This window comes from Anopheles moucheti, chromosome 2, assembly GCF_943734755.1.
Source record: "Anopheles moucheti chromosome 2, idAnoMoucSN_F20_07, whole genome shotgun sequence".
NCBI classification, from domain to species: Eukaryota; Metazoa; Arthropoda; class Insecta; order Diptera; family Culicidae; genus Anopheles; species Anopheles moucheti.
Genome location: NC_069140.1, coordinates 75,393,184 through 75,406,578, shown reverse-complemented (window position 1 = coordinate 75,406,578; position 13,395 = coordinate 75,393,184). Strand labels below are relative to the sequence as shown.

The following is a 13,395-nucleotide window of genomic DNA, read 5'->3' as shown; positions in this document are numbered from 1 at the left end:
CTTTACTGTTGCTGTCGGATGCCCAGTGTGGTAGTGCGCGTGTGGTGGCGAAGCAGTAAATGTGACCGGGATCCTGCCAGCAGTGTAGCCATCCGTCGGCTGGGTCCTGCTGGAGTTGGCAACTGCAAATTTAGTCATTGGCCTGGCCCAGTCCGGAGTGGTTGTGCTTTCTAGTGGTTGGCTCCCGGGGCCAACATCCCAACAGCGCCAGCAAAGTACAGCAAAGACAGACAGTTACAGCTGCAGCTCAGTTTGCAAACAGCTAGGCGCGCGTGTGAAACCCGGAGTTAGTTAGGAAGTCCTCAAGTGGAAACATTTTTGCTCGCATCTCGAAACGTTCTCCCATTTTTAACGAGGGCCTTTTTAAACCTTGTGCATCTCGCTAGCAGTTAAGGGTTTTATATTGAATTAGAGATACATTCCGAGACACTTGCGGCATTCGGACAAGACGCCTACGAAGGGTGGGCCAATTTAAAGCAGAAGCGGCCCCAATTTCCCACACAAACAAAAGTGCCCAATCGGTCGGTGTTGGTTCGTTTAATTCGCGCGAACTTTTTCCTCTCTTATCATCTCGTACACACACGCTCTCCGTATCTCTCACTCTCGGGGGTTTGCGCGTTCAATTTAGTGGTGTAACGTTGGTGCCCCCAGCAGCATCTCCGCGCTACAATTAAAACAAATGGTTAACTGAGCAAACAGACCGAAGGGACACACACCCGGTGCTGATGAACGTGAGCGCTCACAACGGAAAGCGTTGGCCCCCACCATGATGGAAATCGGTGCGCCACCTCACGCAGAACTTCTCACTGGAAGCTGGAAGTGTTTTGTCGCTTCCGCAGGCACCAAATCGCTGGTGGAGCATGGTGCCGGCACAGCCCGCGGGACGGAGCAGAATTTATGGCCCACCTGACCCCACCGGCCCCAGCGAGTAAGCGGGTGTTGTGGTTTAACAAGGGAAGGTCTCCTTCCTTCTCGGCTATCACCTCCATTTGCGAATGCGTTTCGAGTGCCATGTTTTTCGGGGCGGTTTGCTACTGCGAACGTGTCAAACGCAGCAGCAGCAGCGTGAGATGCAGGCGCAACTAAACTTCTCGCCCCCAATTCCGGGTGCGCGCCATCGCCCGTTCCCTGAAGTTTGGGCTGCGCAGTCTTGATTCTGGCCGAGTTTGTAGCCGTCCGGTGGCGAGCAGGGATTTTGGTCATCGAGAATGATGTTGTGGTTTGCCGGGTCCACACTAACGCAAAGCAGCCTGGAGACTGGTGGAAAATCAGCATTCGGTGCCTTCCTCCCATTGCCATCCATTACTACCAGCATCGTCCAGCCCAGGCGAGAAAGGACCGAACGGGAAAGCAGCCACGGTCACGTTCGCAACTAAAAGTGAGTGAAACTGTTGTACATTTTTCTTCATACATGCGCTTCACATATTATGCTTTCTCCCTGGCACCGCACCGGGAAAAGCTGCCCTCCTTTTTGTTTATGTTTCCTTTACTTTGCCCTCCCGTTAGTTTTTTTTTTTTGCGCTGAACCTGCTTCCGTCCATGGAGATATCTCCATTTTTTTCCTTTCCTTTTACACTCGATACCAACTCGGTCCCATTTTTATGTTGCTTTTGCCCATTCTGCTGGAACTTCCGCATGTCTTTCGATACATTTTTCATTGGGTCAGGAGGATGTGTTTGAGTGTGTATGTGTGTTTTTATACAAAAAAAAAAGTTCTCCCCGGTCTGTTCCCCATCCTCTGGTGCCTGGTGGAAATATGGGCCTTTTCGTCGTGTTTGAAGATCGACATTCCGATGGTCCAGGGGTTTGTATTGTACTGAACAGTTCTTTTTTCCATCTATCGTACGAGTGTTTGTTTGGAAGAGTATTTCTGTTCGTTCGCTCTCGTTCTTTAGCGAAATCTCTTCTTTCCGTTCGACCGGAACATTCACAGCAGGCCGAACAACAGGACGGTACGCTCTCGTCGAGCACCACACTGTAATACGACTGTATGTCGACCAAGCGCTGGGTCTCATATTTCTATTTTATTTTATTCGCATCCCCAACCCCAGAAACCCCAGAAAGAAAGCATCAAAAAACAAAGCAGAGTGAAATAAAAACCATTTCTAGTGAGATGGAAGTGGCATCATTTCGGTGCTGCTGGTGGAGCCTGTTGTTGCTGTCTGTTAATTTTCGTCAGCAGGTCCACCCTTCGCGGCGATATGATGCTTCCTCCTCCCTGCACATGGCAGCAGAGAGGCATTGCGAGGCGTTTTATTTATTTTTATGCGCGGCCCCCAAATTCTAACGACCGTAACGGTTTTCCCCGGGTCTTCCTCGGGGTCGTTTCGCAAACGGGCAAGTGACAATTATCAACACGTCAATTGCACTTGGGTTTTATTGGTTTGCCCGAAATGGATGCATTTTTCGGCTTGGCGCTACGGTTGTCTTTTGGGGTGCACGATTTATGTTCGGATGGCCGTACGCGAATGATTGAATTGAATTCTTTTGTGGGACGGTACGTGCAACAATTTTGGTGGTTGGAAATTATTCAAAATTGTATTAAATATTTATTCCAAGATTCCACACAAGTTCATGCAGCGATTACATGTGGAAATTCTTCAGTATGTTAAATACGGAAGAAGCGTACTAAAGTTTTGATTACCTTTTTACAATTGTACTAATCCTTTTTATTATGATGTAGAACTCTTCGTAGAGCTGTATATCTTTTTATATGTATTTTTTTATAAATATCGTTGAAATATTGTACTATTTTTAAATTTTGTTTTACAGGTACTGTAAAATAGATTTATAAAAGTCTTATATAACCTACAGCAAAATTTTTAATTTCCAAACGTTGAAATGAAAAACAATTGGTAGTTCTCATATCAAATGGGGAAACTTAACTGTTCAGACCGAATCTGTCAAACAAAAGTTCAGAATTTAATCCAGAATAAATAATATTCAAGAAATTCTGTGGATCTCCTGTCAAATGTTTTTTTTTAATGAAACCAGCGCGAATTATTCTTTACAATAAGTATTTGTTAGAAGATTTTTTTACATTATTCAAAAACGTTAATTATGGTGAAATAAGTTTAAAAATTCCTTTTTTTTGTAATATATCGAACAAAAGTAAGAATTATGATTTTTCTTAGTTTTAGATGGGAAATAACCAAATTTAAATTCGTCAGTTAGTTTGGCCTGTCATTTAAATGGACAGTTAGCAACATTTAATCCTCATAGCATTGGAAACCTACACACCAAAACTGGTTGGTACTATCGTTGGCCCCTGTTGGGTAAATTCTGCATAAATTCTGGTAAATGACATTTCGCAATGTGTTCTTTCAAGTATGATTTTTTTTTTTCAAACTGTGTCATCCAAAACATATTTTACAAACAACTCACCTTCAACATGCGCAAACAATCGTAAAAATTAAAAACAATTCATATATGCACACTCGTGCCGCCTCCGTTCTCGTGGCAAACAAATCATTTTTGCAGCAAGTGTTTCATCATCATTAAAATACAATCTGACAGCTCGACTGGCACTTGAAAAATTATGCACATTGTACCACCGTTTTGTGCTGTGCAGTGAAAGCGCACGGGCTCCAGAGCCATTAATAAGCTACTTGTAGCAGCATACCCCTTCTTGCTTGTCCTTTTTGTACCGGGCCAGCACTTGAAATGCATTGTTTTATGTATTTCTGTTTGATGCCATTGCTGTTTTTAACGTTTCATTCTACCGGTGTTAAACTATAAATTTTCATCGTGCACCAGAGAGAGTGAGAGCGTGCAGGGATTTCAATGTTACCGTACGCAGCGATTGAATAAAACAAAAACACAAAACTACAACACACATTGCCGGACACCGAACTTCAGAGTTCATTTCGTGTCCCGGCTTACGATTGCGCTTGGCGGGGCCATTTTGCCGATACCCCAAACGCGTGTGAGTGTGTTAATCAATTATTGATGGAATTAATTTCTGTATTTATAAAATCGGAAATTGATTTTATGAAGTGTGCATGCGGACGAACACTGGTGGCAGAGAACGTGGAACCAAAACCGGCCGGTGGCCCACAATGGCGCCCCCTTTTGCATCGGCAGTGGAAAAACAAATATAACAATCAACACCATACGCAATCCGCTGCCAAGTACCGGCCAAAACAGGCGTAACAAGACGAACCAAAAACCGACCCCACCCTAACGGGGGTGGCCCACACGGGTGCATAATTGCAAACGCGCAAACGGCAATGCCCCTGTGGTAAATTGTGCTTTCGTTGGGTTGCGTTTGTGTTGCGTTTGTACGACTGTTTTTATTATGTTTCTCTTCCCCAAAACAAAACAAAAAAAAAACGATCATACACACCGGCATGCATTTATTGCAAATTACAATTTCGTACTGTATTCGCACTAGATTCGCGTCGAAATTGCAATCTGGGTGCAGAGTTGATAGTGGGACGAAATAAAAAAAGAAGAAACAAGTTTAAATTATTATAATGCCTCACTAAAGTTGGCGTTCATTTTTGTATTGGCGATTTGTTTGTATTACTCTTTTTATTATGCGAACACTTTGCCCCCTACTCTTTTCGGGGGGGGGGCTTTTGGATGAGCTTTTCGAGTGGGAAAATCGGTCACAGAGTGTGAAAAGGAAGGAGGAAAATTGTTGAAGAGAGGGCAATTTTCTCCACTACCCCGGTCCCCCTACTAAAGCAATTACATTTCTGTCCACACGAGTGGCACCTCATCCTACGTAAAGCGTTCAAAACAACAAAAAAAAAAAGAAAAGGAAATCATCACACACATACACACGCACGGAAAATAATGAAAATGCTCGACCCAATTGGCGATTGTTTCGGGGTAAAACAAAGACCCGTGACCGTGTTTTATTTATTTGCTATTTTGACATTTAAACGATCGTCACCCAAAACAAAACAAAAATCGACACACCGAACAATGGAGGGTACAATAATCATAATAACCAACCAATAATGTCGAGAGCGTAATGCAACACATCAAAAAAGTCCGTTTTGGGGATGGTTGGGCGTAATATATAACCTTTCCTCAAAAATAAAAACATCATCATTGCTGTACAACCAGTAAATCCACCATTAAGCATTTATTCGGCCAGTGTCCACTCACTGTAATCCCATCTTTTCATGTTTTTTTTGTAAAAACAATTAAAAAAAACGGCAATTTTTCCGATCCAAACCATCCAGCCTCTCCCACCGTCCCCATTACCGGCATTGATGGGGAACAAATTAATTCAAATAGCGAAAAACCACGACGGTACACAAATTAAATTGAAATATGTGTTTGGGGGGACGCAACTCTTGGACGAGCGCTGAAAGGATGGTGGTGCGCGTTCTACCGCCAGAAGTCAGACGGTAATATGTTAATCCACCTTTCACAATAGCATACGGAAATGTATGATGATATTCGATGGAATGGGTCAAGCCAGTGATAATCCACAGTTCAGGCATCTTTTCGTCTTTAGGTGTGTTAGTAATTTTTATAGCACAATATGTACAGTATTTCTACGGTAACGGTCCTACCATAACAACAATTTTTTAACCAGTTTGGAATGCGAGGTGTATTGTGAAGATGTCATTAAAAATATATTACTTACCCAGAAAAAATAAAATAACCTATAAGGTACTAAAGATCATACGGACCTTGGCCGTCATAATGGAAAAAAAATAAAAAAAATAATAAGGTACTAAAGTAAATCGAAAATATGTTATACTAACTATTTGAGATAGCACATGTATTATAACAATAGACAAGACTTCACCAAATTTTAGTAACAGTTTGCTGCCTCTTTGAAAAAATCCAGCATTATTTCGTAATTTTGGCGAAACTCTTCGTATTCACTCGACATGCCCCCGCGGCTTCTTTTATGTCTTCTCTTGGCTGAAGTATAGCAAGTGTAGTAGTAGTAGCCAAGTAGTAGTTACAGTCAAGATGAAGTAATACGCCCTGTCCTCTGCTCTAGTGGTGGATTCAAGAGTCTATCCCGATTGCAAAGCTGGAAAATCGGATGCAACTCCGAAAAAAAAACTCCCGTCTTCGGATTACTTCGGAGTCGACTCCGATATACTCCGTAGTTAAGCAAGACTGTAATACAGACATTTTCAATTCATGTTGCATCATGTATTCCATCTGTTCCTCATTAAACTCCAGAAAAAAAAGAATTTAAATCAACACTACTCTGCCTCCTCTGGAAGTTAAAACAATCGGCTAAACAGTAAAGAAGTACCTGTGCAGGATGAACTTTGTTTTTTTTTTAAGTGCTTGTCAAGACCTGTCGCATCTAGCCAGTAACATGTCTTTAAAAAATAGCGACTTATACAAACATTTACAACACTTAGCGTAATAAATTATGACGGTTTAAAGGAGACAATGGCACTTCTTAATGGCACTTTATTTGACATCTCAATGGTAGAATTACGTAAATTATCTTTAGTTGTTTACTGATCGTCGTTCAAAATTTGTCCATTTTTTTAATGCATACGTTATCGTAAAGCTTTAATTGTGCAAAGATTTAAAATGCTTTAGGCCGTTCTGTGCTCGCTTCGGTAGAATACACTCTTCAACGTCTAACATCGTCGGGGTAAGCAGTGGTTGAGTGGTAACATCAGAGGTTCATACAAGACAGACACCGGTATCAAATCCCATCTGAGCCTTATTTTTCCATGTAACCAATTTTCATGTTTTCTGTCTAGTTGAATATGGAGAACAACAAATACACTTGTCTCTCGAGCCTAGTAGACGTTGTTTGTACAGATAAATAAATTCAAGGAATTTGGTTGGAAGGAAGTGGATCAGTACCCAAAAAGTATACTCGGAAGAGTATTGTTGTGTTACAATACAAACACAGTAAACTGAATCATGTATCGCCTTGGCAAGTACAAATAACCTTCAACTTCGCATTGTGTCAATCCCGTTTATTCTCTCTTTTCTTGACATCCACCTACACACCCACATCCACACACACACACACACGGTGGGGGATCGTCTTTCACTCTGACGTGTAAATGCCCGGTCAAAGGTCAATTCGAAACTTATACACCGAGATCGTCCGAAATTATACATCTTTTGCCGGTGCACACTCCCAAAACGGGAAAACATCCACCGCCGCAGGCAAATGTGTTGCTACATTTATCGAACGAACCGGAAACGGGCATGCCAACATCAGACCACCCTCCACGACCATGGAGGGCGACCGGACCACCATTTCGGTTGAGCAGATGGTTAAACAAACAGCAACCACCCCAAAGGCGCGGTAACAGCCAAACAAAACGAGGCTCGTTTAGTGGCCAAAATTAAAGCCATTACAGGCTCTGCCATCCTTCCTGTTGGGGGGGTACTTGTCTTCCTTGCTTCTCCCGCCAAGTCCCCCCCCCCCCCCCCACGGAACGAACGGAAAATGATTAAGGTTCCGATGCCCCGATACGGGTGCTAGAATAATTCGGTCGACCGAGCCCCGGTGTAGCAGGTGAAAAATTAGTACCGAACACGTTTGCGCCTTTGCGTTCTCCGTACATTTTGCCCTCAAGGGCAGGCGGGAATGCGTGAAACGACGACGTTCCCCGGGAAAAGCGGCTCATCACCATCCACCCCCCCGCCCAATGCAAGATTTACATTTGTAGGATATAAATTTTCCGCCTTTTTGGAATATTTTTCCATTTTTATGTTGCCTCGCACTACGGCGGCGGTGGTGTAGGCCATCACTTCCGGTACGCACACACGTGATGGAACCGTGCGTAGGTTCTATCACAGCGAGTCCCATCATCAATCTTCTTACTGTCGCAGGCTCCTCCACCATGTTGTCGGACGGTGGACGGTTTCGTCTAGGCGTTAGTATTCTTTTTCTTGGGAGGTGGACACGTGCTGTGGGTGGCCAAAAATCTTCGGCACTTCATACGCTGTGGATGCTCTCAGATTTTTTTTCGTTAGGGAATTTGAAAGCGAAAGATGTAAAAAGCCTCTATACCACCGCAGTCGGGGCGGGATTTCGCTTTCCGGATTCGGCAATCCCATTCACTTCGGCGCAACGACACGTCCACGCTAGCCGGGAAAGGTTGAACGATAAATTTACTTCCATTTCGGGTTGGGAAAGCTCACGGCATTTTATTCTCGCCCAAAAAGGAAGAGAGACAGAGTGATAGTGGTTGATGCCCGGTCCAGTGTCAAGATTGCTTGGGAATGGGCTGAGAAGTCGAGATTCTTCAAAAAATACGCCACTTTATCAACATTATCAACCTCGCAACGGGACCAAGGAAAAATCATTTCAATTCCCGTTCCTCCCCCCACGCGGTTGTGCTGTTGTGGACCTGCTTGCTCCTGGGTTTGGCTCTTATCACAATTTGTTTTATTGCCAACGGGATCCTTTTTTTTGCTGCGCGCGGTCGTGAGAAGGTTCTCGGTGGAGTGTGCCACGTGTGAGTGGCTTTTGGGCGCGTAAGCGTTTGCCCCAAGGTTTTGGGCCCTGTACTTCCAATTCCTAGACAGCTTGTGGGGGCTGCAGTGCTCCAGCTCCTGCCCAGCAACAAAAAAAAAGGCTCTTTGTTGGGGCTGTGGTCTAGGTTACTTTCCACAATGGAAAACCGCGGAAAGCAGTGCGAAAATGGCAGGAACGCTTATCGCGTATCGCGTGTGCCGTCGATCTTGAGTTCCGTGTCATCGCGCGCACGCATCTGTGTTGAGCTGTGATCCGCACTATCCGTGTCCCTGTCCCGTAAAATCCACCGTTAAAGGCATCACCGTGAGGCTTTTGCTGTTGGGCAAGATTACGAACCCTCTTCCCGGGGCAGCAGAAAGGATGATCATGGCAATAAAATAACGACAACCACCAACACGCAAAAAAAGGGCAACTATCGGGCATTGTGATAACGCACAATTTGAGGGAGGAAAACCCGATTTTCACAGTAAATAAAAGCGATTTTCCTTCGATTTCTTTTCATTTCGATAAGACATCACAGGAAAATGGGTGGTGGGGGGGGATAAGGCGAAAAAAGCACAGGAAGCCATTTCTTCTATCTTCGATTGTTCCGCAACAGTGTTCGGCAACAACAACCACCAACAGCGGAAAGGATTCTTCGCTTTGGTGGTCGATATCTTGATTTTTGCTTCCACCTAGCATTGAATGCTTCGAAGTAAATAAAAAAAAAGGCTAAAACAATGTGAAATATGTGTTTGCTCGCGCGTGTGTTTGGGTTGGGAAAGTGTTGATTTCTTGTGGCGTAAAGTTTTACGAAAGGCATGCGAGAGCAGGCTTTATTACAAATGCGGAAGGTTCATTTGTGGGCGAAACTTGGAAGAATGTTCAATAATCGGGGGGAGGCAGTAAGAGAGAAAAAAAATCCTTTTTCTTTGCCTTGAGGCTTTGTTCTCGCGATGAACGGTTTAAACGAGATTTTTCCACCCGAAAGAGCATTTTCCACCGTCCGAAGATGGATTACAGTGGAATTAGATATCGGGCCAGCAGCAGACCGCAGCGGTTTTTATTTCTGTCCATTCTGACTCACCCGCGTCACATCCAAAGGATTGATTGACGTGCTTTTAGTTTAGGGACACTTAAGGTTTAGTTTTTCTTGCTTGGGTTAAATACAAAAATAAATATTCGTTCGAGCAGTATCAGCATTACTAAATCAACTCAAAAAGGACGCTTCTTCGCTGGCTGCTGATGTAAAATCTCACTCAAGGAAAAACAAATACTAAATAAAGTAGGATTAGTTACCAGGGTTTTGTGCTTAATTGTATTCGATTATCTTTTGTCCATCAGCAAGAGGGTGTTCCATCCCGTGCTTTCAATGTGATTTTTTTTGGCTTTTTGCTTTAGATTTCATTTATTTCTGGGCACGAAATACTCGTCTTCGAGTGTTTCGTAAATTTCGCTGCAATTCGAATGAACCGCTGGTTTTGTCCACCGTGACGTACGAAAGTGCAATTGAATTATGGAAACGTAAACCGAAACCGGCGAACTTTTGCAACCGCACGCGCGGGGGAGGACACTCTCGTTCGGGTGAGAAACTTTTCCACTCAATCCCGTACGTTTGCCGCTGTTGTTATTCAATACCTCACCACTTCGAACAGTGGTGGCCTTTAGGTAGTGTGACTCCGTTTCGACTGGTTTGAGATGCTGCGCCAGGGACATCTCTCCTGTCCACTTATTTCCGTGTCAACGCGTTCTTATTCAGCGATGTTTTCACCAGAACAACGACTGGTGCGACTGCTCATTTGGTAGTGCTTTGGTTTTTTAATTACTTCTTCCACCCGTACTGCAGTTTGCAAACTTTCAACGCGACGAAACAAAGTGTGGAACACGGGAAGAGGGGGAGAGGGAGTATTTTTCTTCCCGCGTTTTGTCTTTTCCCCGTGTTGTGTCCCTTTCCTGCATTCGGCTTGTGTCTCGTCGTGTTTTCGGTTTGTCGTTCGCCGTTGCTTCGTTTGACTTTTACTTGATCTGTATTTTTCTATAATTTAATTGCGATTCAGTTCAGTTGAGTTTGAGTATCGTGTTACGCAGTGTGCACTAACGCGTTTTTTGTTCTTCTTCTCTCTTTTTGTTTCTCGCGTTTCGCTTTCCCAACTCCGTTCCGTTGCAGCAGGACGCGCTAAGAGTTGGCGTAATGTTTGTGTTTCTCTGTCCAAATTTATCATCCTCAACTTTATTGTTGGACGAGTTGCGAATTAAAAAAATAATTTTTACTCGCTTTTTAACACGTTCCGTGGTCTGAATGCGTGTTTTTTTCTTCTTCCGTCGATTGTTGACCCGCTAAAAGTCGGGAAAAAATCTAACCACTCCAGCGAAATGGTCAAATTATAATGAGCATTTCAACAGCGTCCGACAGGATGATGAATTAAAATTAAAAATGTAGAATAATGCACCGTCCAATTAAACGAATTTGTCTTGGGTCACTTCTAATGCAAGTGGGAATGTACTGGAAAGAAGAATCTGAAGAGTTTTTTTTTATAATTTATAGTAAATTTAATGTTAAACAGGGTCGCCCTGGTGGTGGACCGTGGCAACGGAAAGCTATTCAGCTATGTGTTAGTATAAGTTTATTAAGCCAGAAACGGCATGCATTACCTATTAGGTCGTTATATCATGAAAAAAAAAGAATTTGAAAAGGAAGAAGAAGAAGAAGAAGAAGAAGAAAGAAAGACGAAGACAGAAGAGAAAGAAGAAGAAAAGGAGACAGAAGAAGAAGAAGAAAAGAAAACAGAAGAGAAAAAAGAAGAAAAGGAGACATAAGAGGGAGAAAAAGAATAAGAAGAAGAAGAAGAAAAAGGGAAGAAGCAGAGGCAAAATGATTTTAGAAATATGTAGTAGCGATATCAATGAGTTCATCCTTTTCCTGTATAGACTTTGTTTCTAATTTATTGTACTTTTGTACAATCTGGCAATTGGCTCTGGTTGAAAAAACATTGACGTCTTTGAACGTGTTAAATGTGATTTGCGCAGTTCGAAAGTGGCAATTTTGATTTCCAGGCCGAATATTCATGGCGTAAAGATCGCGTTATGTTATTGAACTGCTTCTGCTGAACGAAATAATCACAGTGAAGGTCTACCGGAGGCCGGAGAAGGTGTATAAGGCTCCTCCACCAACTCATTTATAGTCCAAAAGCATTATGTATTTATTTATGCCACTTATTATGGAGCACAGAAATTAATATTTTAAAAATAAATAATTTAGTTTTCGACATTTTGTCTTGTAACGCAAATTTCAATGCAAAACGAATATTTTTTATGGAAATCTTTTTTTTTAAAAAAAGACCATAACTGTTGTTGTACAATGTTTTCTTCAACTTCACGTCACACAAAAACCACAATTCGCATTCCCGCTCGCATTGAAAACCCCTTTGCAAAAGCTCATAAAATCGCCCAGTGCTTCAATGTATGCCGAGCGCGCGTACAGATGGCTGTTCACCGAAGAGTTACACCCGTGTGTAACGCAGTGCACCATCAATCTTGTAACTAGTTTATTTTCCCCCCCTCCTTCGAACATACCCATTCCACCGGTCAGCCACAGAATGGCCACCGGAATGCAGCTGTTAATGGTCGTCCTGGACGGGCGCTCGTACAAAAAAAACCCCCCCCGGACGGAATATATGGCCACTAGATCATCCGTTCGGCGAAAATAAAGCGAAAAATAATACAACGTCATATAAAAAGCTGCTGTCCCTGTGAGTGGACATTCCTTTTGCTTGATCCGTGTGGCCAACCTTGTTCTTCTTTTTTTTTTGCTGCTCCTTCTTTATTACAGTTTGCAAAATATCGGTTCGTACATGGGTGGGGCGTGTGTGTGTGAGTTGTTGAAGGGTGCGTAGTCAGGTCAGGGCAATAAAAGCTTGAGCTGTTTTGGGGTTGACCGTTTCTGTGTGTGTTTTTTTTTTGTGTACCTCTTGCCCTGCTTGTCTGTTTTCTCTGCTTCACTCCGTGCCCTTTTTGCCCATCCGAACACTTTGTAATAAAGTGTGTGACCAAGTGTTGTCAGCATAAAATTGTTGCATCCATGCGAAATCCCCGGGTAAGGGTGTGTGGGTATATGTGTCGTGGGTGGATTAGCACGAATGTTAAGCCCTCGAAAGTGTGCAGATCACTGTAACGGGAAGGATAAACTGGATTTTTCAGTACCCTTGTTTGTGTGTGTATGTGTGCAAGTGTACCTAAACAACAACACACACGATATTCAGAATATTACACACACATACACACACAAAAGAGTGAACCGAATCGTCCAACAACAAAATCCAGAAGAAGAACATAAAAATAAACCAGTAAAATGGCTACTCCTTGTATAAAGGAACTAAAAAAGGGATAACAAAATTGGATGATGAAAGAAGGGGTCCGGTCGAGGGAAGGGATGAAGTGCATGAAAACAATCCGCCCCATTCGTCCGGATCCGGGACACGATCCCCAGGAACCGTACCCAGGGAGGGACAAATCCGACTCACACGGATCATAAAGTTGATGGTTTCACTGTGTGTCCGTAGATGAGGGTTTTAGGATTTTTTAGGACACATATTTACGTGCTCTTTTGTCTCTTTTTATTCGCTGCCCTATTGGCCCCCCATCTCGTCATTGCAGCTCATCGACCCATCACGGTGTGGGGTGGCCGGTTGTTGTAGCCCACAGTAACAATAACAACGCCACAAAAAAGTGGCTCCGTCCGCGCTTCGTCTTCTTTGGCTGTGGAGCCATCAATATGGAGCCCGCGAGCGGTACACACATTGCGGTGATGAGGTGCAAACATCACACTCGCGCCAGTGCAATAAATAATGGAGCAGTATTTTAATTAATTTTATATGAATCCTAACGACGATAAATAAATGCCATTCCGCTCCAACCCAGCTGCCGCACTGCCATGTGCGAATGGCGATGAAACTGCAACTATTATGCGCGCGTGTGGG

The 13,395-nt window shown here is 43.4% G+C and overlaps 1 protein-coding gene across 2 annotated transcripts in view; it reads left to right on the top strand.

The window, feature by feature from the left end:
• Nucleotides 1-13,395, top strand: part of LOC128302924 (matrix metalloproteinase-2) — a 220,366-nt gene that overhangs the window by 34,019 nt on the left and 172,952 nt on the right. The window contains exon 1 of one of the 2 annotated variants that reach the window (XM_053039785.1): nucleotides 1,194-1,378. The exons of the other annotated variant lie outside the window; for it this stretch is intronic. The gene's annotated coding sequence lies outside the window, so the exon portion shown is untranslated. Of the gene's footprint in view, nucleotides 1-1,193; nucleotides 1,379-13,395 lie in introns of those variants that run through there. 2 annotated transcript variants of the gene reach the window in all.